Source organism: Callorhinus ursinus, unplaced genomic scaffold (genome assembly GCF_003265705.2).
Source record: "Callorhinus ursinus isolate GAN/ISIS: 27379988/994484 unplaced genomic scaffold, GSC_fseal_2.0 scaffold4, whole genome shotgun sequence".
Lineage (NCBI taxonomy): Eukaryota > Metazoa > Chordata > Mammalia > Carnivora > Otariidae > Callorhinus > Callorhinus ursinus.
Window position 1 is genome coordinate 139,356,910 of NW_027397066.1, and position 26,885 is coordinate 139,383,794.

General features: G+C 38.1%; 1 long non-coding RNA gene across 1 annotated transcript; it reads left to right on the forward strand.

Moving 5' to 3' along the window:
* The first annotated feature begins 3,769 nt into the window (after window positions 1-3,769).
* Window positions 3,770-26,885, forward strand: LOC112825903 (uncharacterized). Its single transcript, XR_003208812.2, has 3 exons — window positions 3,770-3,841; window positions 7,259-7,388; window positions 26,761-26,885. It is a non-coding gene; the product is annotated as an uncharacterized lncRNA (long non-coding RNA).

The window sequence follows — 26,885 nt, forward strand, 5'->3', positions numbered from 1 at the left end:
AAATAAACAAAAATCATTTTAAAAATATTTTTGCCCTGAAAGTAGATTCACTTTAAATGAACTTTTCCAGTACCCATTATTCTCCAATTAAAAAGAAGTTTCCTGTTACAGTGGTATATGCTCAATGATGTTAGCCACCATCGGTTACCATCCAAGAAATTAGCTGGATACATGCTGTCAAGTTACCCACTTGTAGGGAGTGGGTCGGACTTTGGGTCCTATGCTTTCTCTAAAGTCAACCTAGAAGAGAAAATTGACAATGTCAATGTTTACCTGAGCTCTGTGTTTCTGGAAAACAGCTCTAGTTAAGAAATCTCCCCAACTTTTGTTTTCCAATCCCCCGACTCTTGTGTTCTAGGAAATGGCTTACCACAAAGAACGACCTTTCCCTATATGACATAGATAAGACTGTCCACTCTTTCTCATGACTTCCATAAGACTCTCCATGACTCCTTTGTTTACCTGTGACAGAGCCAAACATAGACCTTTCCCCTTTTGCCTGAATCTGCTGACAAGGACAGACACAGACCCTCCAACTCCCTATTCTTTGTCTTACGAATGATTTAGCTGAGATTAGAACTGTTTGTCTTCCTGAAGCTAGCTAGGCATAGAGATCAACATTTCCTGCACAGCTAACTGACAGACTCTCTTTGATTACAAAACAATTCCAACTGTAAAGCACTCACTTGTGACTTTTCCTCCCTCTAGTTGTCTAAGGTAAAACCATCTTGCTAAGACTGTCAACTTCAGATCTGGGGTGTTCTCTCTACTTCCATAGCCTGAATAACATCTATATCTTTATTTTTTTTTTTGAGTTTTGTCTTTGAGAAAACACAATTTAGGCCCTATATATGATAATCCAATATGTATGTGATAAAAATAAATTATACAGTGGCTAGCAGAAATACAACTATTTCTGGGGTGGAGAAAGAAACAAAAAGTCGTGCTCACTAGTAAGAATCTCATTGGGGTCTCTAACTCAATGGTTTTGAACTTTTTTTTTTTAAGATTTTATTTATTTATTTGACAGAGATAGACAGAGAGAGAAAACACAAGCAGGGGGAGTGGGAGAGGGAGAAGCAGGCTTCCCGCTGAGCAGGGAGCCCGATGCTGGGCTCGATCCCAGGACCCTGAGATCATGACCTGAGCAGAAGGCAGATGCTGAACTAACGTTCAGGAGCCCTGAATTGTTTTGACTGAAATCCACTTCCAGATCCGTTCCTACCCAGACACACACACTCGTCCACAAGCTTACAACTGAAATGAGAGTTTCATAAGATAATACTTCCCCTCACCCCAGGTGACAAATTTTAATGCTTTGTGTTATTTCTCTTTGTCTTCTTTTCTTTTTAATACTGATGGCAGTCCACCTTTGTGGGGGTTTTTTTTAAGATTTTTATTTATTTATTCGACAGAGAGAAAGTGAGAGCAGGAACACAAGCAGGGGGGAGTGGGAGAGGGAGAAGCAGGCTCCCGGCTGAGCAAGTAGACTGATGTGGGGCTCCATCCCAGGACCCTGGGATCATGACCTGAGCCAAAGGCAGATGGTTAACAACTGAGCCACCCAGGCGCCCCAACTGATGGCAGTCCTCCTAATAGACTACATGACCCATTAAATTTCATTAGGTTCTAGTCATTTCTAAATTCTAAATTCAGGCAATAGCCTCAAATAGAGCTGGGAAGACAATTTTCACAAACTACACGTTAATCCCCCAGGCAAAAACCTTCACTAATTTACCACTGTCTAGAAAAAGTAAAATTTCCCAAAGCTCCTGGATTCTTCTGAGTGGGATATTTCCACTTACCTACTAATAATGCACTCCTCTTCTACCTGAATCTTATTTATTCTTTAAGGCCAAATTCATTTCCTCTCTTCTATAATCACTCTAACCCAAAATGAGTGCCTTTAGCACCTCTGTTATAGATCACTAATTTAGCATTTATCTCTATCACCTTGTATTATTAATTATCTTTGCTGTGTAGGAAGTGCAACTACAACGTAATGAGACAGAGCTCCATAATTTGTTACTGGAATCGACTAGTCATTCAACACATATACTTTTATTTCATACTGTTTACAAGAAGACACTTTGCTAGGCACAGGGTGAGAACGACAAATTACCCAATCACCAGTCTTGCCCTTAAACTCCAGAGTTTTATAGGAGAGATGAAGTAGGTAGATAAAAGTACAAAATAATTTTGTTCACATCAAAATAAAATTCTTCATCTCTATATGAAGGCTTTCCTTAAAAAGTCAAAAAAAAAATAAGACAGTAAACCACCAAAAGAAGTGTTTTAAAGAAAATAAGAGAGGCCACTTTGCATGTCCCCTGGAATATAAATTCCGTAACACAGAGATTTGGTCTGTCTTAGTCATTGCTTCATCCCAGCACTTACAACACTGCCTGGGACAAAAGAGGCTCTCAGTAACTCATTGCTGAATGAGTTAATAAATAATACCTGCATCTTGGGGCACCTGGGCGGCTCAGTCGGTTAAGCGTCTGCCATCGGCTCAGGTCACCATCTCAAGGTCCTGGGATCAAGTCCCGCATCAGGCTCCCTGCTCAGTGGGGAGTCTGCTTGTCTCTCTGCCCCACACCCCCACTCATGTTCTTTCTCTCTCTCTCAAAAAAATAAATAAATGTTTAAATAACAACAACAACAATAATAATAATGCCTGCAGCTTATTTAGATAAGCTCAACATGAGTTCCAAATATTATTAGCAGAGGACATTGTTTTTCTTGCTCATTCTATAACTCCTTCTATTGCTGCTACTACTACTAATAGCTCAGACTGTTGCATGTATATTCATGATTTAATCCTCACATTCAATTTATGAGGCAGATCCTTCTACTATATTGTATCTAAAAATCCTCAAAGACTGGGCGTCTGGGTGGCTCAGTTGGTTAAGCGACTGCCTTCGGCTCAGGTCATGATCCTGGAGTCCTGGGATTGAGTCCCGCATCAGGCTCCCTGCTCAGCGGGGAGTCTGTTTCTCCCTCTGACCCTCCCCCCTCTCATGTGCTCTCTCTCTCTCATTCTCTCTCCCAAGTAAATAAATAAAATCTTTTAAATAAATTAAATAAATAAATAAATAAAAATAAAAATCCTCAAAGACTGCCCACTGGAATCCAGTCTATAAAATCCAATGGATTTGTAAATGGGCAGAATGGCCATGACGTGTGCAAAGTTAATACCCGCACTATTTATAAACCTCCTTCTGGAAACCCAGTGACAGGCAGCACAAACGACTTCAGAATAACACAACTCACTATAAAGAGGCTTTTCATGACAGTACTCAAGGTACATTTGATCACTGTTTGTAATAGTCAGGCTTGATAGCCATGAATTGAAACCAAATTTTAACCTCAGTCAAATAAAACCTGGCAAGGATCAGTATAGCACCTGGACAGAAGAAACCGTGTGATGCGTACCACAGCCAGATAGAAATGCTTTTGTGGATTTCCCTTTTTTGTATCATCCAGACCACTGCTTCCTTTTAGTTCCTTGAATTATGAAGAATTGTTTTCCATCCAAGTCATTGTTCTTCACTTTTTAAGCTGGAAACCATGAAGCTACAGTATCAGTTTAGAAGAGGCTAGTGTCCTGGCCTCTTTGTATCTTTAGAGACTTTGTATCTTTAGAGACTTTATATCTTTAGAGACTTTGTATCTTTAGAGGAGACTAGCACATTGTGACGTAGCCAGGCTGTTTCCTGCCTGAATGACATTGTTGCCCACCTGCTCACCAGGCCCTGTCTTTGAAAGCTCTCAGGTCTAATGACCCTTAGGAAGTGATAAAATGTAAGTGACCCATCAGGGAATTATAACAATATGCTGGGTAAGTAATGATCCTTCATCAAAGGTGTGTTCAGCCTCCTGACAAACGGGAGACTTTCCGACATCCCCATGCCAGACATTGCCTTCCAGAACGGCCGTGGGACTGCCGTGGAGCAGCCCTGGTGACTCTGTGCATGGTGCACCAAGCTTGAGGGAGAGAAATGTGGCTCCAGGTTGATGATCCCCCACTCTGATGAAGATAAATTTCAAATTATCTTGGAATTCCTTAGCTTCCGGAACTTGTTTTCTGTTGAGTTTGATAATGTTAGCCAATTGTGCTGATGTGATTAAAAAAAAAAAAAAACCTGCACTCTTTTCCACCCTTCCTACCTGAAGAGACCCAGTAGAGAATAATGGTTAGAATATTTTTTAGCATCAGCTAGAAATGGCTCAGATCCTGTCCTTACTACTTGCAATGTGACTCGAGCAAGTGGTATAAATGCTCCGAGGCTCACTTCATTTATATAATACTAATTACCCACGCAAGTCTGTTGTGAAAATTAAAACATGGTAATATATTTAAAACAAAACTTATTGTAAGAATTAAATCATAGATGCTGCCTTCATTATTTTACTGTTTTTTGTTGGGGTAGTGCAGGCTGTTCTTTGGTTTGTGTGTATAACCTGCTATTCGCAGGATCATATTGTTTGTGACTGTAACACTAACAGCCTGCTGTAGTCAGAGTGTCTTCTAGGTTGATCCATTTGCTATTGTGAATAGAATACTTTTGGCATTTCTCTTATGCATACTGTTTATTCGCTCCAAATCAGCAGAGTTATATAGAAGTAAGTCTCACTTCTATAGTGGCTTACAAGCTAGTTCTAATTTTGTTTTCGCTTGTGGTTTGTTGTTTGGTTTTTGGTTTGGGCTTTCATTTTCTTGGTAACACTGGGTGCCAATTGATAGTAAAAAGTATTTGTTGGGGTGCCTGGCTGGCTCAGTTGGAAGACCATATGGCTCTTGATCTCGGGGTCATGAGTTCGAGCCCCACATTCAGCGTGAAGATTACTTAAATAAAAAATTATTTAAAAACTTAAAAAAAGAAGTATTTGTTAAGTACCTGATCCTCAGCTCTGTAGCAGACATTACAACCCTTTAAAAGAAGAAAGATACCGCCTTTGTTCTGGAAAGCCCTTCTGACTGGCAAAAAAAAAAAAAAATTGTTGCGGGCACCAGTTTGAATCCGGGAATTTGGGTGGCTGTGTCCTTAAAGGAACATTGAACAAATATAAAACAGTGTCAACAAATAAAAACTGTTACAACACAGCCAGGGCTTTAGCCTAATCATCTCTTAGGAGGCCTATAAATGCCTCCATAGTTACTTGGCTCAACAGCTCGTCTCCATGTAGGTAACTGTTGACTCTTAACTGCTTCACGGCTATGACCACAGTCTTTGAAATATTCATGAGGCAAAATTCTGGCCCATTCCAGTAAACACACAATATTTCGATACTGATCTGATGTTAAGGAATTCCTCTTAACTCTTACAAAGAAAGGTTTTATCCCACTTTAACCATATCATACCACCTCGAATACAGCACTGTGGGTACTCAGCAGTAGCAAAAGCAAAGTTTTATATAGTGAGCAAAATTTGGCAGTGGAGCTCTGAAGGATAGGCTAGGGCACACCTGTTAGCCGTTGTTAACTTAGATTGTGACAGGGATGCCTGGGCGGCTCAGTCAGGTAAGCGTCTGCCTTTGGCTCAGGTCATGATCCCAGGGTCCTGGGATGGAGCCCTGTATCAGGCTTCCTGCTCAGCAGGGAGTCTCCTTCCTCTCACTCTGCCTGCCACTCCCCCTGCTTGTGCTCTCTCTCTCTCTCTCTGTCAAATAAATAAATAAAATCTTTAAAAAAAAACTTACACTGTGACAACTCATAAACAAGGAATAACTAAAGAAATCTTACAAAGTACTTATATCCACATTTGTTTCTAGTGTAGTGAGATGGACACCATAACAATTCAATAAATGCTTGCTTTAAAAAAAAATAACTAGAATATTGATGGCATCAAAAAATTGTTGGTGAATTAGCCTATGCAGACTCTTTTAGGAAGAGATGGATTTTTAGAAATTTATAAAAAGAGAGAGTTAAAGGAACATGTTTAAGCACCGGATTTGTAAAGGTGAAAAGATAAAATGAAAAAGTCCCATGTGGAGAACAGGCCTCCTTTGCCAGAGCAGGGAAGCTACACTAGAAACAATTTTGAAACTTCCCTGAAGCCAGAAGTTATATGATAAAGACAACTTCAGTTTCAGCGCTACTCGGTGAGCACCAGACTTGGGCCACGTGGCATGAGACGCTAAGTGCAGAGGGTAAAGATAGGAAGCTATTGAAGGATTTTAATCAGGGAAGAGAATTCAACTTATCTGTTCCCTGAAGCACTGCTTACAGTAGTAAAAAATGGAAACAAGCTCTATAGCCATCAATATGGAAATCAGATAAACCACAGCAGATGCACACAATAGAAAACTATGCAGTAGCTAAAAGAACTCTATATGTGCTGTCATTAAAATATCCAAGACACGGTAAGTAGAAAAATATATTGCTGAACTGTATTACGATCTGATTTGTGGTTTTGTGTTTGCTTATATATTTGTGTTTGTGTGTTTATAAACATACATATACACATTATACACACACACACATACATCAACCAATCTACTGATCATATCTAGAAGGACAATAACACAGAGAAACTGGCAAAAGTGAGTAACTCTGGAGAGAAGCACTGGGTGAGGGGACTTCATGCCCTTCCGAACTGATCAACTATTTTACCAGCATCCTATTAAATAGGTTAAATAATCATACATCTGTAGCTGTTTACAGCTTACAAAGTACTTTCCATTTTTCGTGGGACTCTCATAAACCTGTGATGTTGGTTGGGGAGGTAGGAAGATTCCCCATGTCCTTCCTGATCTGGGAGATACGTGACCCTCTGAAGGTACACAGCCAACCAGTGACAGAACCATATATCCTGACACAGGTGCAATGCCCTCCAAACCCCTTAAGTAAGAAAACTGGAGGAACCCTCGACAAAAAACTCTAGTGAGCTGATAATCATCCAAACAGTCCATTACATTTTCTCCCTGGGTTTGCATCATCCTCAGAGGGTCTTCTCACTGTGATTCACTACAACCCACTCCCCGCTGCTGTAGCACACCTTTTCTTTCTGAATAGATAACACTTTCATTTAGTCATCAAGCAAATACTACTGAGCATCTGCTATATTTGAGACATTGACAACATAGTAATGAACATGTCATTCAATCATGTATTTGACAAATATCAGTCAAAAGCTTAGCATGCATTCACTGTGGTAGCTATTGACTATTTCGATAAATAAAATTTCCCTCATAAAGCTTGCATACATAATGTTGGGGAAATTGAATATCTAATCACATAACTATCTTCTTACAGCGGTGATAAGTGTTAGGAAGAAATATAGAGTGCCAAGAGATATACAATATGAGAATCAGACCACACGTAAGAGACCAAGAAAAACGTCTCTGAGAAATGACTTTTAAGCTGAGCATTGAAGGAGATGGGGGTAAGGCAATGGGGGAGGGGGAAGAAAGATGGAAGACCAAATGGGCAGGCCGTTCAGTGGAAAGGGGCAGAAAGAACTAACATGTTGCCACATAAGGTTTGGTCACAAAGGGTCAAGCAGAGTGGCTGCAATGAGGTAGGTCAGTGGGCTGGAAGCCAAGGTCTGGATTTCTGATTTTATCCCATGAGCAAAGGGACAACAAGTAATGATTGTAAGCAGGCAGTGACACAATTAGATACATATTTTTAAAAGATCATTCAGATTAGATTGGAAAGATAATGCTGAACGGGGCAGGAAATAAGCAAGAAGATGGCAGGGAGGCCACCCAGGCAAGAAGTAGCCTCAATGAGGGAGAGACCATGAATGTGTCTCCACTCAGCACCATAGAAATTTTGAAAGACATTTCATTAAAAAATAAAAATTAAAAAAAAAGATTTCAAAAACCATGAAATCAGATGGGCATAAAGTGAATACAATTCTGACCTTAAAACAAATTTCTCTGCTTTGTACGTTTTATGGGTCTGCCAATCATGAAAGTTTGACTTAAAGGTATCTGTTCGTAAAAGAAATCACCACTGCAGTGATTCCATGTTAATCAGACAGCACCAAACACATTTGTCATTTAAGGAAATTCCTATTTTTTCTAGATCAGTCTCACAAATTAGAGTCAACAAGTAGCCATAAGACATAAACCATGCTGCAGTCAGGAGTAATGATGTAAAACCAAAGGAAGGAGGATGTAGATTTTATGCATGTAAATGAGGGGAAGGATTCTTTTCTGCAGTACCAATACACCTTTTTCCAAACAACAATAACAACAGATAAGCCCCAAGCAAAAAAATAAATAAATACCTCTAATAACACTAAATTAATTCAATAGTACCAGCACACACTGAGGGGGTTATAGTTGATGACTTGATATAAGATTATTTTCTTTTATACACAATTTGAGTTGTCTACAAAACAACATATTTTCAAGAGTTGATGGTATCCATAGAGCAAATAATAATCATATTTTGAGTTTTTACTTCATGCCAAGCATTTACTCCTCATTTGATCCTTATGACCACATTTTTAAGTAGGGATGTATTATTATCTCTACTTGAGAGATGAGGAAAAGGAAGCTCCCAGCAGCAATGTGCCCAAGGTCCTAGCTAGGAAGACGTAGGTCTAAATCTGAGTGCATGATCATGATTCATGTTTTTAATCAGCACAACTGAGTCAGATGCAAGCATGGAAAGCAGAATTGATTCAGAAGTAGCTGTGTGACTGAGTGGCCAAATTAACCCTCACATCTAAATTCAAGAGTCCTTGAGCAAAAATAATCCACCATTGTTTACTACGGCAGTGAACTTTTTGTGAAGAAAAAAAAAAGTGACCTCCTACCCTGAGGAAAATGTAAAATAATATTGAGAAAGGAAGGAACAAATGTAAATCCAGAGCCTTGACTATATCATTTTCAAATGAGGGCGTCATTAACTCCCTTAAAGTGGTGTTTGCAATTACCCGAGTTTGAACATAAATTAGCTAAAATGAAACAGAAATTAAATGTCTTTTGATCCCAGAGAAGTTCACATTGGGATATGTATAACTGAAACAGTGTGGTCTTATAAAGCACGCGGATGAAGACTGTGTGTGTTCATTTCCAATTCTCAAATAATTAGGGTTGGGTTTGGATTTTGGTCACCCCAGGCTATTTCTGTACTGTGTGGGTGAACTACCCAGCATGCTGAATTAATACTCCACAACGTAGTGCTCTGGGTGCTAAAGGCTGCAGGCACCAAGGTTTCCAGTTAAATTGTTGGGAATCAAATGCCAAAATGTCTGGATCCCAAATTGTGAGGAAAGCCCGTCAGCAAAAAGACCAAATTGAGATAGCTGCCCAGTCTGTAAATGTATCTCATTACACATAGTTTTAAGATTAATTTTCTGCAATCTTTCTGTTCTCATTGGGTGCCATGAGCCTTCTGGCCTTACGAATCAAATTGTCGAATCAAAGTAAGGAAGCCACAGCCATTAGTGGGACCGAGATCCTCCGATCTATCCTCTCTCCTGGAAGCCTTCAACATGATAGAGGGCCACAGTTAGTTCTTTCTGATGGCAAGTTTCAAGTTTGCTGTAAATGAAATCATAACATCCTCTCAGCATCAATACTCCTGACACACCTAATCTAGGGAAATAGGGGGATCAATAAAGTTATATTTAAAAAGAAGGAAAAGATGCAAGAAACCATTTAATAACGGTTTCTAGAGGTGGGAATACAGCAAATTGTGCGAGTAAGTAACTAGTTCCTTATACGAATCTCAGAAGTAATTTCAGCAGCCAGCCAGTAAAGGAAAATGTTTTACAAACACTTGAATCTAAGAAAAAATAATTTTACTCTGTTGTGCTCAAGAGCTGCCGCTGTGGGATTCACTTCATGCCAAGGACCATGCTAGACAATGAGAACATCAAGGTTTTGTCCCTTTCCCCAGTGAACTATGAGAAGTGCATGCAACTCTTACAAATAATCCTTTAATTATATTTAAAATGGGGATGGCTTCTCCTCCTCCACCTTTTCTCAAAGTCCGTGTAGCCTGGGCCAGGCATGTGCAGAAGATCTTTGTAGATCAGTGAATCCTAACACTGGTAAACTGGGTTCTCTTAAGATAGAAACTGTAAAAGGATCAGTAGTTCCTATACTGAGGAAGAACAGAATGAAAGTCTACAAAGACATTCATAACTTTGTGCCAGTTATTACATACTTTATTTATGTAATACTATTTTTTTGAAATCTCAGAAAATGTACATTAAATTCTAAAATTCTAAAAATTAACCCAAATGGACAAACTTAAAACCACAATGAGATATTACCACATACACATTAGAATGACTAAATTACAAAAAAAAAAGCAATACCCAATACTCAGTGCTGCCAAAGACACAGAGTAACTGCAACCGTATATGTTGCTGGTGGGAATGCAAAATAAAATATTATAGCCCCTCTGAGAAACAGTTCGGATTTTTTATGAAGTTAAACATACACTTACCATATGATCAGGCAATCCTCCTCCCAGTACTGTGTTCACTCAAAAACTTTCAGAAGTGCCCAAAACTAGGAACAACCCAAATGTCCTTTAGTGGGTATGTGGTTAAAGACTATGATACATCCATACAATGGAGCGCTACTCAGCAATAAAAAAGAATGAACTACTGATTGATCTATGCAACAATATGAACAAATCTCAAATGCATTATGCTAAGTTAGTGTTTCTCCACCTTAGCACCATTGACGTTTTAGGCCAGAGAATTCTTTGATGTGGGAGGCTGTCCTGTGCATCACAGGATATTTAATTGCATCCCTGGCCTCTTCCCACTAGATCCACGTAGCACTCTCCCAGTGCTCCCAGTTCTGACAACCAAATATGTCTCCCAATATGCCAGATGTCCTCTGTGGAGGCCAAGAATGCTCTCAGTTGAGAACCACTGTGCTAAGTGAAAGAAGCCAAACCCAAAATGTTGTATACAGTAGGATTCCATCTGTTTGACATTCTGGACAGAAAACAATAGTGATTGTCGGCTGGTAAGGATAGGAGAAGATTTGACTACAAGAAATAGCACAAGGGAAATTGAATAAAGGGTCTTGTTCTATTTCCTGATTATGGTGAAGCTTTCGTCTTGGCAAAATTCAGGTAACCCTCCACCAAAAAAAGTGAGTTGTCCTTTATGTAAATTAAAAAATAAAATTTAAAAACCACATGAAACACTACTTTATCTCCAAAGCAATATAAATACTTTAGTTGAAATATGTAAATTTAAAAAGAATAATATTTAATGCAGCATTAAATGACAGAGTTCTGTATTTTCGTGTCAAATATCAAAGAATGTAATATACAAATGACAATAAAGCATATAAATAGTACTGTGAAGTTTAAAGGTCTTTATCTATGAATAAGTGTGTATATCTGTACCTAAAGGATAATTTTAAAAGACATTATAAGAGTTTCTTTACAGCAGTCATTTCAATAAAATGAAGGTATTGGATATCTTAAATTCATTTCTGAATGCAAAGTTGTCTGCCAATATAGAAAAGTATATTCTTCAGATTTTTATATAAAAAGTTATAACACATCTTGCTGAAATAAAATAATTTTTTCACCTATACAGACATTTTTACTTCACTTATATACACTTCTCTGTAGTTACTTGTACAGAAAAACCTCAGAAAATGTAAAATACAGGAGCCATTTGTTTTATGACATAACATTTTTTTTTAAATTAACTATCAGAGCATTGCTTTAGTAACTTGGAAATGACAAGGATTCCAGGCATGATTTCCCCTCACCAGGGCATAATAAATTCTGCATTCACACACCATCTGCTGAAAAGCAAAGTAAGAATGGTGGCCTAAAAATAAAAATTAGAAGTAACATAGCAGTAACTAGGCAGAAAGTTGGAAGCAGAGGCCCAGCTGCAAGATGACACTAATAGTGTGGGAGCTGTAAGGAGACATCAGACTTTCTCACCACTCCCTAGGGAGACGTAAAATATATGATTTGAGTACAAAAGACATCCCAAGCTTGACTCCCAAGACTGCCCGTAAGTTATAGACTAATGGCTACAACTTAGCTACCTTCTTTATTTGAACTCTGAAACAAACCACTGTTTAATATGTGGTTGGTAAATGTAATATTCCAATGCCATTGGTTCTTGATATTAGAAAATGCCCCAGGGGCACCTGGCTAGCCGAGTCGGAGGAGCATGTAACTCTTGATCTAAGGGTTGTGAGTTTGAGTCCCACATTGGGTATAGAGATTACTTAAGAATAAAATAAAAAAAAAAAAAGTTTAAAAAAAAAGAAAAGAAAATGCCACATATCCAGATAAAGTTTTTTTTAATGCAGAAAAGGCCATTTGCTGGGCATAAGAAATCTTTTAAAAGATGGCAAAATAACCCACAAATGGGTGGAATTAGATAACGACATAATGAATTTCATATGAATGGAAATCCAGCAGTAAACCAGTAAACTCAAGAATATGGTTTGTTGACTCCTATTTAACAGACTACAAAAGATCTTGGGAGAAATAAGGCCCACAGTTTACTTCCTCGGGTGTTGAGATGCAAACAAGAGAAAGCTAGTTTGGGAATCCTACATCCTATTTACACACCTGGGAATCTTAAAAGGAATCAATACGAAACCATCCGAAAGGAATGTGCCATAGTTGGGCTCATTCCACTGATTACATAGAGTGCCATAGGTACTTCTGGGATACTGTGTCTTTGGACAAAAAGGAGCTTTGCTTTTAAGTTGTTGCTGAGGGTTCCCAACCCGCCCCCCGTCACCGCATGGTGGGGAGGATCTTTTTTTTTTTTTAATTCCGTGAATAGTTCAAACAATCTTGAAACATTTACTAAAGGAAGAAGGAAGATTCCTTCAGGACAAAAACATTTTAAAATCACTCCAAAATGGGTTTCTTTAGCTATTTTTGTTGGTTTCTGCTGTTTTATTTCTCAAAAAGATCAGTCATCAAACATCTGTAAGCCTCAATCTCCTACTCTGTAAAATGGGGATAACACCACCTACCCTGCCTGGTGGGAGGATCCAATGAAATGATGCATTCAAGTAAACCTTGGAAACTACAATATACTAATCATATTCAAGGAATTATTTATATAGGCTAATACTTTGTTTATTAATGAGATAGATTCTAAATATTTTATTAATGAGATAGACTCTTCTTTTTTTAAGATTTATTTATTTATTTGACAGAGAGAGACACGGCGAGAGAGGGAACACAAGCAGGGGGAGTGGGAGACGGAGAAGCAGGCTTCCCGCGGAGCGGGGAGCCCACAGGGCTTGATCCCAGGACCCTGGGATCATGACCTGAGCCGAAGGAAGATGCTTATCAGCTGAGCCACCCAGGCACCCCAGTGAGAGAGATTCTTGAAATAGAGATCCAACTGTCAATTATGCAATGTATATTTTACATAAGCTTGTTATATATGTCTCTTTAACGAATGGAAACCTATGTTTCAAGAATTGTAAAATCAGGTCACCTGGATGGTTCAGTCAGTTAAGCGACTGCCTTTTGCTCAGGTCATGATCCCTGGGTCCTGGATGGAGTCCCACCATTGGGCTTCTTACTCAGCAGGGAGCCTGCTTCTCCGTCTGCCCCGCTGCTCCCCTGGCTTGTGTGCACTCTCTCTCTCTCTGAAAAATAAATAAAATCTTAAAAAAAAAGAAAGAATCATATAAATAAATAAATAAATATTTAAAAATAAAAATTATAACCTTAAGGAAAATCACTTTTACAGATTTGAGGAAAGTAGTAGAATTTATTTTTATTTTTATGACACAATTTCCCAGGAACTTAATCCTAGTTGAAGGATGTTTGCTAAATTATTTACCCAGTAACCCAACCTCCACCCACCAGCAGTGATAGCCTTGTGGCTCCAGTTTTAAGTAGTGGGTTATATTTAGACTGTCCTAGGAGATACTGAAAATTCCATTCAAGAGCTACCTGAAAGCTGTTCCCAGGCCTGGTCTATACCACAGGTGAAAGAGTGCATCGATGACATCTTTCTAGAAACCATGATAACTACATTTTTTATAGGTAATTAATATTCTCTCAGTGGTCAGAATTATAGACAGAAACCCTAGGATTCAGAAATACAAAGAGAAAGAAAGAGAGGGAAGAGAGAGAGGGGAAAAAGATTAATACTTGCTCACTTGAATATGTATTTTATTTTTTTAATTTTTTATTTTAATTTCAAATATGTCTTTTAGCTTATATGTATATTTCCTTCTAGAATTCTAGGGCTTTATTCTGGCATTCTTGGGCCAAAGACTGATTACCTGGAAAATGTACTCATACTTTAGCTACTGAAGTTTTTCTTCTTTTGTGCCTAAATGCTAGTGGCAAGGTTCTCTAGGTAGAACATCCAAACCAGTAAAGCTTGATTGAATTTTGCCCGAAGTGCTTTGTCATTGCCTTGTTTGAATACTCTGACACTCTAGTTTGGGTTTGGAGGCTTAGAGCCTGCTTGACTTCACCCAGATGTAAAGTGCAAATGGGGATGTATAGGATGCAAAGATATTTATGAAAAAAAAAATGTTGGACCTTAGATTAGCACCCATAAACCATAGGAATCATAGCTCAAACTTCGTTCTTGGAATCTCTAGTGAAACCATGAAGTTACAATTAACACCAATAATTCGTTGCAGAAACTAAAGAATATTTTCCAGAAATGTTCGAGGACAGAAAATTAAGGGAAAGACAAGTGACATTAAGTCCTACCCTCAGGGGTAGATGGTTATATTTTAATAATTTTCAGTGCTCTTTGTTTACATCTTAGAATTTTCATTAAGTAATTCTTAAAACTCTTTTTTAAAAAATAAGATCATGGTACTTGCGGTAAACTGAAATTCATGTTGTTATTCCCTAGACAATACTGGGGGGGGGCGGGGTTTGCTAAATGGTGTGCCAGGATTTTCATAACTACTAGGAGTTGTTTAGAGAAAGAAATGCATATTTTCACAGGATAAACATAGCCTTTCTCTGGTATTTTCCCCCCACCCCTCCCTCCTTCCTTCCTCTCTTGTTTCCCTTTCTCTATACCTTTCTTTTTGTTTCAAGTTAAAAATAAGCATTTGGACCTTTTTTTTTAACAAAGCTAAAACTAGTGGATAAAATCAGGGTAAGCCTAGTGTTCTCTGTGCTCTTTCTTCTCTGACAATTGAATCTCCAATGTCATGAACTCCCTTCACTTGGATAATGGCAATTCTACATTTCTTAGTCCTGACCTCCAAATCTCTCCCTCTTTAGAAAATGCACTTTATATAAACATATGCATGCTATCAGCTGCCCTAGGATATAGGTCTGTTTTGTATCCTGTTCTGTTCTAGTCTCTTTAGTGCTTTAAGAAGGCCACCATTTAAGAGAAAGTCTTTGAATATAGCCTCAAGTTCTCATTTAGACAAATACTTGTGCTTTTAACATCTATGGCAACGTATTTGGGACATATGTGCCACCTTGGGGTATGTGTTATCATCAGTTTTTCAGGGCTATAATACCATTCCCAATCCAAGCTCATTGCTCAGCTTTTTAATTCAATCCTTTTCAAAGACATTCCTACCATCCTCACTCTTGTATTACTAGGAACATTTCGGTCTGCACAAATGTTTTCCAGGTGTCTTTTCAAACCTTTGCTTTTCTTGGGAAGTGATACAGATATCACCAGTGTTCATTGAACATTGGTCCTGATTGGGAAGAACTTTTTTAATACGATGTAGTATTTATGTTTCAGAAAAGTAGATGACTGTAGTTAATAATATGATATGGTATATTTAGAAGTTATGAAAATATGGTATTGCATATTTGAAAATTGCTTTAAAAGTTTAAGTAGAAAAAAATAAAAGTTAAAAAATTAAAAAGTTTAAGTAGAGCAGCACCTGGGTGGCTCAGTCGGTTAAGTGTCTGCCTTTGGCTCAGGTCATGATCCCAGGGTCCTGGGATGGAGCCCCCACCCCACCCCCCCGCCCCGCCCCGCATTGGACTTCCTGCTCAGCAGGGAAACTGCTTCTTCCTCTCCCTCTGCCCCTCCCACTGCTTACACTCTCTTTCTCCCTCTCTGACAAATAAATAAATAAAATCTTTAAAAAAAAAAGTTTAAATAGAGCTTAAAAGTTCTCATTACAAGAAAAAAACTGTAAAATTATGAGTAGTGAGATTTACTAGACTTATTATGACAATCATTTTACGATGAGCAAAATATTACATTGTACATCTAAAACTAATATACGTCAATTATATCTCAATTTAAAAAACTGGAAAAAAAAGAATTTGAAAGCTGAGTGTAATTGCTTTCTCTAGTTAGGTTCATTAAAGCTAATTCTTCTGATAAATAATAGTATTTACAAAGATAAATTGTATGTTCACTAAATATCTTATGTACATTCTTTGTTTTTCCATGTGGTAAATCCATGGAAAATATTACAATTTCCATTTTATAAAAGGAGAAACAGAGTCTCAGAAATTAGTGCCCTAGCCATAGTACAGATGAAAAAACATTTCAAGTCAACTAACTTCTAGTGTCCAATCCTAATCTATAAAATTCATTTTCTCCCCATTTTTAAGACTGTTTCTTGAGCTCATTTAAAGAAACTTATCCAATATTTTATATGCCATTTTCAGAAATTTCAAAGAATTTCACAGAACATTATATACTATTTCAGGCATAAAATCCATCAGTTCAGAAAGTAAAATGCGTTTGATTTTATGTCTTACCAGAAAATTTGGAGAGTTTTGTGACATTAATGCAACTTGAGAGTTAGGGAGCAATTGAAACAAAGCACTTACCTGTGTGTGATGCTGATGTTCTTACTTTAAAAGTTCTATGTGATCTGGGGGAAAAAAAGTCTCAAAACGGACCATTTCTGGAATTTTTTTTCCTTATATACCACAAGAATTCAAGAATAATTTAATTATCAAGGAGTTTTTCAATGGGCTTCAGTGCTAGTCTGAATGTTTGCGGATTCCAAGGATCTGCAAATAATTAGCTGACAGCCTTGGAATGCAGAAACAAATTTGTCAACAGCATCGGTGTTGAGGGTGTTGAAGGAGAACCAAAGATAACAGAGGTATAAATGGGTTCAGTCAGGTGAGGGCCTGGAGTCCCTCCCTTATCTATACTGACATTCTAGATGTAATATCAAAAAGTTGGTCAAATATCTATATGGAATGGATTAAGGACTAACTTAATAATTTGCTACTTACATGAAAGCCATGTTGTCATTTAACATGAACTGTTAAAATAATTGCACTTTCATTCATGTCTACCAATATATTTGTCAACTCTAAGAGAAACTTCACTGTGTAGAGACGTGATATTCTCAATGCATAATTGTTAGTTATTTAACCTTTTGAGTTTTATTCTTACCTACATATAGGATTTATATCTAGAAAGGAATTAGAGCAAATCAATTTGACCTCACAGTAATTACCAGAAACATAAGAGTTTAGCTGAATCTTTATTAATCTGACGCTTCTTCACCAATGTGTTTGCATCACCACATTTCTGCAACTCAGAGAAAAGCAGTGTGGAAAGGTGGTTCTCATTCTTGAGAAAAAGTTCTTTCTGTAATCTTTTACCCTTCTCTTGACAAAAACTGAGGTTAATGTTTCCCTCTCTCAGATTCCCTATTCTCTGACACCTTTTAGTTATTTTCATGATATGTCAACCCAGTCTAACACTTTTATGCAGGATGTTCCTTCCAAAGTAGCACAGGACTAGAAACCTAGCTTTGTGGAGAGGACTTTCTTGAAATACCCATTTATTCATCAGGAGACCACGCACAGCTTCCCTTTCTTTAGGTGATGCCTACTTTTCTCTCACAGTAAATAAAAGATAATCAGACAAGCAGTGAAAACGTGGTCTTTGGCAGACTGCCACAGCATCAGAATTCTTCAAGACTTCTTTTGCTTACTTTTAAAAACATACATGAAATGCTATGATGACTAAAACACCTAATCAGGAAATTTGAAGGACTTACAAGCTAAACAATTTCTTTACAGTATCACTCACTTGAATGATACTGTATTTAAAAGATCTTTTCAAATGGGGGCACCTGGGTGGCTCAGTGGGTTAAGCATCTGACTCTTGATATCCACTCAGGTCTTGATCTCAGGGTTTTGAGTTCAACCCCGGCAGTGGGCTCCACACTGGGTGCAGAGCCTACTTAAAAAAAAAAAAAAAAATCTGGGGCGCCTGGGTGGCTCAGTCATTACGCGTCTGCCTTTGGTTCAGGTCATGATCCCAGGGTCCTGGGATGGAGTCCTACATCAAGCCCCTCATCAGGCTCCCCGCTCAGCAGGGAGTCTGTTTCTCCTTCTCCTCCCCACTAGTGCTCCCTCCCCTCCCTGCTTGTGCTCTCTCTTGCTATCTCTGTCGCTGTCTCTCTCTCTTAAATAAATAAATTAATCTTTTTTTAAAAAGTACCTTTCAAATCAGGTATGCATTGATAGCACTTCTTAAAACCTTACTGTGTATTTGATTCACTAGAGGATCTTGTTAGAATGCAAACTGTCATTTAGTGGGGTTTGATCTGGGTGGGGTTTGAGAGTCTACATTTTCAACAAATACCCAACTGATATAATGGTGCTGGGCCACAGACTACACTTTGAGAGGCACATTTTTAGGTTATCATTAATCTATTCCAAAGCAGTTTGTTGAAAGCTGTCTAAAAAGAAGGAGGTAATTGAAAATCCTCTTTGTTAAAAAAAAAAAAAAAAAACGGGGGGAGCAACTCATTAATTTTTTTTAAAAAGGGGGGGAGAGATTTTGAAATAACATAATATGCAGGCAGCATTTTGCCATATTTCTCCCCCTTTCAGGAAACTAGTTTAGTTTGATGTAAATGTTATCAATGAATTATTTTCAACAGTTATTTTTTATAGCTAATTTATTCAGAACTTTTTACATGAAAGTTAAAGAAAAGAACAACATGAAGACAAAGACTTCAGTTCCTAAAATTTAAAGAAATTTGCTAAAATTTGTCTAAATTTTATGGACATTTCAAAGTACTGAACTTTATTTTATTTTATTTTTTTAAGTAATCTCTATACCCAGCCTGGGGTTCAAACTCACAATCCTGAGATAAGAGTGGCATCTTCCACCAACTGAGCCAGCCAGGTGCCTTCAAAGTACTGAATATTTTTACTTAGCATTTTTAATTGGTTAATTTATCATCAGAACTGTGACTACTACTAAGAAAGACCACTTGATTTTACACAAAAATCTTTCCAACACCCCCCCAAAGACTACCCGAAGTGATCTACAAATTCAACATATCCTTATTAAAATCTCATTGGCATTTTTTTGTGGAAATAGAAAAATTCATCCTAAAATTCATATGGAATCTTAAGAGACTCCAAACAGCCAAAACAATTTTGAAAAGAACAAAGTCGGAAGATTCACACTTCCTGATTTTATTAGATATTACAAAGCTACAGTAACCAAAACAATGTGGTACTGGCATAAAGATATATTAGACCAATGGAATAGAATAGAGAGCCCTGAAATAAACCTCACATATATGTTCAGATGATCTTTGACAAGGTTGCCAAGATCACTTAATGAGGAAAGGATAATATCTTCAGCAAAGCAAAAAATGAACATCCACATGCAAAAGAATAAAGTTGAACCCTTGTCTTACACCATGTAATAGTCTGCTCAGGCTGCCACAGTAAAATACCACAGACTGGGTGGCTTAATCAGCAAAAATTCATAGTTCTGGAAGCTGGATAGTCCCAGATCAAGGTGTTAGCAAGATATGTTTCATTCTAAGACCCTCTTCTCTTGACTTGTAGGTGACTGCCATCTTGTTATGTCCCTCTTCTCTGTGTGTGTTCAGAGAGAGAGAAAGAATGAACTCCCTGGTGTCTGTTCTTATAAGGACAGTAACCCTATCAGTTTGGGGCCCCACCCTCATGATTTCATTTAACCTTAATTACATCCTTAGGGCCCTCATCTTCAAACACAGCTCACTGAAGGTCAGAATTTCAACATATGAATTTTGGAAAGACACAAACATTCAGTCTATATTACACCATCTACAAAAATTATTTGAAAATAGATTAAAGACCTAAATATAAGAACCAAAGCAATAATACTCTTAGAAGAAAACATAGAGGAAAAGCATCATGACATCAGACTTGGCAATGATTTCTTGGCTATGATACCCAAAAAAAATAAGCAACAAAAGCAAAAATAGACAAATTAGACTACACCAAACTTCAAAACTTTTGTGTATCAAAGGATTCAATCAACGGGATAAAAAAGCAACTTATGGAATGGGAGAAAATATTTGCAAATCATGTGTCTGATAAGATGTTAATATCCAGAATACATAAGAACTCTTACAGCTCAACAATAAAAAGTCAAATAAACCCATTTAAAAAATAGACAAAGGGTTTGAATAGACATTTATCCAAAAAGATAAATAGCTGACAAGCATGTGAAAGGGTACTTAATATCATTAATCATCAGGGAAATGCAAATCAAAACCATACTGAGATATCACCTCACACCCACTGGGATGGCTATTATCAAAACAAGAGAAAATAACAAGTGTTGACAAAGGTATAGAAAAATTGGAACCCTTGGACACTATTGTTGGGAATGTAAAATGGTACAGCCACCATGGAAAATAGTAGGGAGGTTCCTCAAATAATTAGAACTATAACTACCATATGATTCCATAATATCATGTCTGGATATATATCCAAAAGAATTAAAAGCAGAGTTTAGAAGAGATATTTGCACATCTGTGTTTATAAGAACCACTATTCACAATAGCCAAGAGGTGGAAGCAACCCAAATTCAACAGCAGATGAATTGATAAACAAAATGTAGTATATGCATACAATGAAGTATTATTTAGCCTTTAAAAGGAAGGAAATGGATTGACCTCCAAAATATATAAAAAAACTCATAAAACTCAATATCCAAGAAAATAAACAATCTGATTAAAAAAATAGGCAAAAGACCTAAACAGATATTTTTCCAAAGAAGATCTATAGATAACCAACAGGCTCATGAAAAGATGCTCAACATCACTAACCATCAGACAAATACAAATCAAAACCACAATGAGGGGTGCCTGGCTGGCTCAGTCAGTAGAGCATATGACTCTTGATTTCAGGGTCCTGAGTTCAAGCCCCATGTTGGGCAGAGAGCCTACTTAAAAAATTAATTAGTTAAAATTTTTTAAAAATTTTAAAAAACACAATGAGATATCACCTCATACCAGTCAGAATGGCTAGTATCAAAAAGACAAAAAAATACTTGTGTGAATGTAGAGAAAAGGGAACCTTATGCACTGTTGGTAGGAATATAAATTGGTTCAGCCACATGGAAAACAGTAGGGAGGTTCCTCAAAAAATTACAAATCAGGGCGCCTGGGTGGCTCAGTTGGTTAAGCGACTGCCTTCGGCTCAGGTCATGATCCTGGAGTCCCGGGATCGAGTCCCACCCACATCGGGCTCCCTGCTCAACAGGGAGTCTGCTTCTCCCTCTGACCCTCTTCCCTCTCGTGCTGTCTCTCATTCTCTCTCTCTCAAATAAATAATAAATAAAATCTTTTAAAAAAAATTACAAATCAATCTACTATATGAACCAGCATTTCTACTTCTTGATATCTATCCAAAGAAAACAAAACACCAATTCAAAAAGATATATGCACCCCTATGTTCTTTGCAGCATTATTTGCAATAGCCAAGAAATGGAAGCAACCTAAGTGTCCATCTGTAGGTGAATGGATAAAGAAGATTAGTGTATACATACAATGTAATATTACTCAGCCATAAAAAGAATAAAATTTCGCAATCTGTGACAAACTGGATGGGCCTAGAGGGTATTACACTAGTGAAATAAATCAGTCAAAGAAAGGTAAATATTGTATGATTTCACTTATATGTGAAACCTAAGAAACAAAACAAACAAACAAACCAAAACAAAATGGAAAAAGACTCATATATATATAGAGAACAAACTGATGGTTGTGTGAAGGGGAGGTAGATGAAATGGGTAAAGGAGGTTAAAAGGTGCAAATTTTCAGTTATAAAATAATTAAGACACAGGGATGCAGTGCATAGCATAAGGAATATAGTCAATAATATTGTAATAACTTTGTATGGTGACAGATGGTAACTAGAATTATTGTGGTGACCATTTCATAATGTATATAAATATTGGATCACTATTTGGTACACCTGAAACTAAAATAATATCTGTGTCAATTACTCTTAGAATAAAAAAAAAAAAAAGTGGGGCACCTGGCTGGCTGGCTCAGTTGGTAGAACCTGTGATTCTTGATCTTGGGGCTGTAAATTTGAGCCGCAAGTTGGGTGTAGGGATTACTTAAAAAAAAAAAAAAAGTAAAAAGGAAGGAAATCCCGTCACATGTTACAATAAAGATGAACCTTAAGGACATTATGCTAAGTAACATAAGCCAGTCACAAAAAGACAAATGCTGTTATGATTATGCTCATGTGAAATATTTAAGCGTCAAATTCACAGAAACAGAAAGTAGAGTGCTGGTTACCAGGGACTGGGATGACAGAGAAAAGGGGAGTTGTTTTCTAATGGAGACAGTGTTTCAAAGTTGCAAGATGAAAAAACTCCAGGGATGCCTGGGTGGCTCAGTCGTCTGCCTTCAGCTCGGGTCATGATCCCGGGGCTCTGGATCGAGCCCCGCATTGCGCTCCCTGCTCTGCAGGAAGCTTGCTTCAGCCTGCTTCTCCCTCTCCCACTCCCCCTGCTTGTGTTCCCTCTCTTGCTGTCTCTCTCTCTCTGTCAAATAAATAAATAAAATCTTTAAAAAAAAAAGTAAGAAAGAAAAACTCCAGAGATCTATTTGACAACAATATGAATACACTTAATACTACTGAATGGCACACTTCAGAATGGTTAAGGTGGTACATTTTTTTATATGTTTTTTAATCACAATTTTAAAAAATCCTCCAACAATTATGAAGCACTTCTACATAACTCATCCCATACATCTACATAATGAAAAAAGTAAAAAGTGCTTAAAGGTGGAAGAGTGAAGGAAGGAAAATTTATATACTCCAAGTCACTTCAATCAGTAGCAGAGGTTAGAATACCACTTTTCCAAATCTTCAGGTAGCCTACTGCAAAGGCTTACTCCACTTCCACCAGAAGGAACATATTTAATCGACATTGGAGAACAAAAGGAAGAGAGAAACAGAGACAGAGAAAGAGAGAGAGAGAGCAGGGAGGGAGGGAGGGAACACGGAAAGAAGGAAGGAACCAAATGAATCAGAAAGATCTAGAAATTTGCTTTCTGACTCTTTGGATAAAATGCTTAATATCACTAAGTTTCACTTTTTTTTTTAATCTATAAAAAGGGTTTAGGGACACCTGGGTGGCTCAGTTGGTACAGCATGTAACTCTTGATCTTGGGGTTGTGAGTTCGAGCCCCACATTGGGTATAGAGATCACTTAAAAATAAAATCTTAAAAAAAAAAAAAGAGGGTGTTTAATAATATCTATCTCATAGGATTGTTGAGAAGAGCAAATGATTAATAAATAAATTAAGATTGTATTGTAATCACCTTTATGTTCCCATGCCCTGACATGTCATAAGCAATCAATAATTATTATTAATTATAAGAAGTTAATAATGCATGTAATAACTATGTACTGATTGATTGCAACATGCTAGGGTTGTGTGATGTAAAGGTGACAAAAACAGTCTCCGCACTCATAGAAGTACAATCTAGTGATGTGTAACATCTCAGTTTTCTTCATTTAGCTTCTGATCACCCTCCCTCAGACATGCTACAGAGAAATCCCCACCTGAACTCCTTGTGGATCAGTGACACACTCAATGCGTTCTGAGGGGGTGGCAATATTCTCCTAAATTTGTAGAAATGCCCAGCTTGTAGGCTCCTACTCAGTACGTTTAGAACTAACTGCTGGGGCACCTGGGGGGCTCAGTCGTCTGACTTTGGCTGAGGCCCTGATCTTGGCACCCTGGGATCCAGCCGCCCTGTGTCCGCTTCTCCCTCTACCTCTCCCCCAACTCATGCGCTCTCTTGCTCTCACTCTCTCTCAAATAAATAAATCTTAAAAAAAAAAAAAGAACTGCTACAATACCTGAACTGGCCTACCCAAAATATAAATGAATTTGAATCATTCCCTCTGAGTAAACCTGGAAAAATTCAACAGTAAATGTATATTTCCGTTGTTACTGTTATCGTCAATGCACCATGTGAAAATTAAATCCTGTAATATCACTTTTCATTCTTTTCTTTTTCTTCGATTTGTGCAATTTCTTTTTATTAAGATTTTATTTATTTTATTTTAGAGAGAGAGAAAGAGAGAGCAAGAAAGGGGAATGGCAGAGGGAGAGGGAGAGAATCCCAAGCAGATTCCCTGCTGAGTGCTCTCAGAGAACCCCACTGGGGGCTCAATCCCACGACCCTGAGATCATGACCTGAGCTGAAACCAAGAGTTGGATACTCCACTGACTGAGCCAGCCAGGCCCCCCAATCTGTGAAATTTCTAATTCATTCTCAGCTGCCAAAAGTTTCACTATAGTAAATTTGATTATAAATATGAATTCCTTCAAGAACAAGAAATATATAAATATGAATTTATTTGGTTTCCCCTTACCTCCTCTGTCATTCTTCATCTCCTTTGGAGTTTCATCCTCACGTTGGAGGGACCAGGACCCTATTCTTGGACCTCTTCTCTTCTCTGTCTGCATACACTCCCTTGGTGATCTCTTTCATCCAGTCTTTTGGCTTTAAACATCAACTGTCAATGGATGACTCACAGGTATATATCCCCAGCCAGATCTCATTTCTGCTCAGCATCTCTACTTCAAACTCAAATACCCAAACCTAATTCCTGATATCCCTCCCCAAATCTCTTCCACCGGTCATCTTCCCTCCAGAGTCGCCGACAGCTTGATCTTTCCAGTAGCTCAAGACAAATCTCTCTTTCTCTCATATCCCATATCTAAACTGTTAGTACATCCTGTTAGCTCTAGCTTCAAAACAGAACCAGAATTTGATCACATCTTGTTAAACTTGCACTGACACCACCACCACCCCTGACACCACTTGCACCGATGGTCCACCGCCATCATTTCTCATCTGGAATGCTGCAATAAATGATTGTATCACCCCTTGGCTCAAAACTTGTCACAGTTTCCTGTTTCATTGAGAGTAAAAGCCCAAATCCCTACCCTGGCCCACAGAGCCAAATGTCTTTCCCCTAGCCTTATTGACATCCTTCTCTATCTCTCCCCCCCAGATCCTCCTGTGCACACGGCCATCCTTGCTGTTTCTGGAACATTCAGACTTGCTCCTGCCTTAGGGCCTTTCCCACTGGTCATTCTCTCTGCTTGTAGTACTCCTACAGCTCATATCCATACAACTCACTTCTTCACCTTCTCCAGGTCTTTACTCAATGTCTTCTTCTCAGTAAGGTTTATCCTAACTACCTCATTTAAATTTCAGTCCCCTCCTCACCTCAGTACTCCTGATCCTCCTTGTCATGTTTTATTTTTTTATTATAGCACTTACTATTATAATATACATTTTCTTCTTAATTTTTTGGTTTGTTTATTGCCTATTTCTGTCTGCAAGAATGTGGGCTTGGGAGATGTGGGGACAAAAAGACAGGAATCTTTCTCAATTTTACTCACTGATGTATTCCAAGCATTTAGCACAGAGCCTGATGCATGGTGGGTGATCAGTAGTAATTGCCGAATGAATGAATAAGTGAAGATTAGTAATAATAATTGACATCAGCACTAAATAACATAAATGGACAGTACGAATGATCACAGTTGATAGAAGTAGAATCCCAAAACCATAAGGTGCTTTAAAGCTCACCTGAGGCAACTCATCTAAAAAATTTAGAAAATGGGGCACCTGGGTGGCTCAGTCTTTAAGTGGCTGCCTTCAGCTCACGTCGTGGTCCCAGGGTCCTGGGATGGAGCCTCGAATTGGGCTCCCTGCTCAGCGGGAAGCCTGCTTCTCCCTCTCCCACTCCCCCTGCTTGTGTTCCCTCTCTCACTGTGTCTCTCTTTGTCAAATAAATAAATAAAATCTTTTTTAAAAATTTAGAAAATGGAACCAGAGAAATAAAAAGATTTATCAAATATCATACTGTTAGTTCATGGCAAAGGAAAGAAAATCTGGATCTTTTGTTTTAGTGGTTTTCCCCAGTCTTTACTGGTTCTCTTGCCCTTCCCCTAGGTTCAACCAAGCTTCCTAGCTTGAGGCTCTGGAAGACAGTTACAAATATGGCTGAGTGGTGATTGACTTATTTCTCTCTAGAAATGTAAACTAGTGCCTAAAGAAATGATATCTTGGTAGCTCCTACACTAGGTCCAAGGACCCTGTAACAGACTGAGATCAGCCACCAGACCCATAATAATGACCCTAGGACCTGAGGATCTGAGCACAGCTGGCTCCCAGAATCTATCACCCAGCCCTCTACAGCCCCCTCTGTCTTCACAGGTGACGTGTTTCTCACATGCAGTTAACTTTAACATCAATCTGAATGCTCAAATACTGCAGAGGCAGTTCATGTCCTATAAAGGAGGTTATTAGCCTTTGTGGTGTTGAACAAAAACATTACCTGGGAAGAAATGAATGTTCAGCAGTCTCTTCTCAGTGGTCAGATTTCTGCTTGCTCTTTGCTTTGTTCTCTTTCCCAAGGTCTACTTCCTTTCCTTAGCCGACAGGAAAAGCGCCAATAGTGAGTACCCAAGTCCTTTTATAAGTAAAGCTAATTTCTACTTTTCCAAATGGTTGATTCTCAATCCTTTTTTCTAAATTCTTTTTTATCATAGAGGAAGAACACCAAATAAAGGAAGAGAAGAAGAAAAGAAAAGAGCCTAAAAAGAAGAAAAATTGCCCAAAGGAAGGGGAAGAGCACAAAACTGAAGCTGTTTATGTTCAGAGAGGTCACCTATGA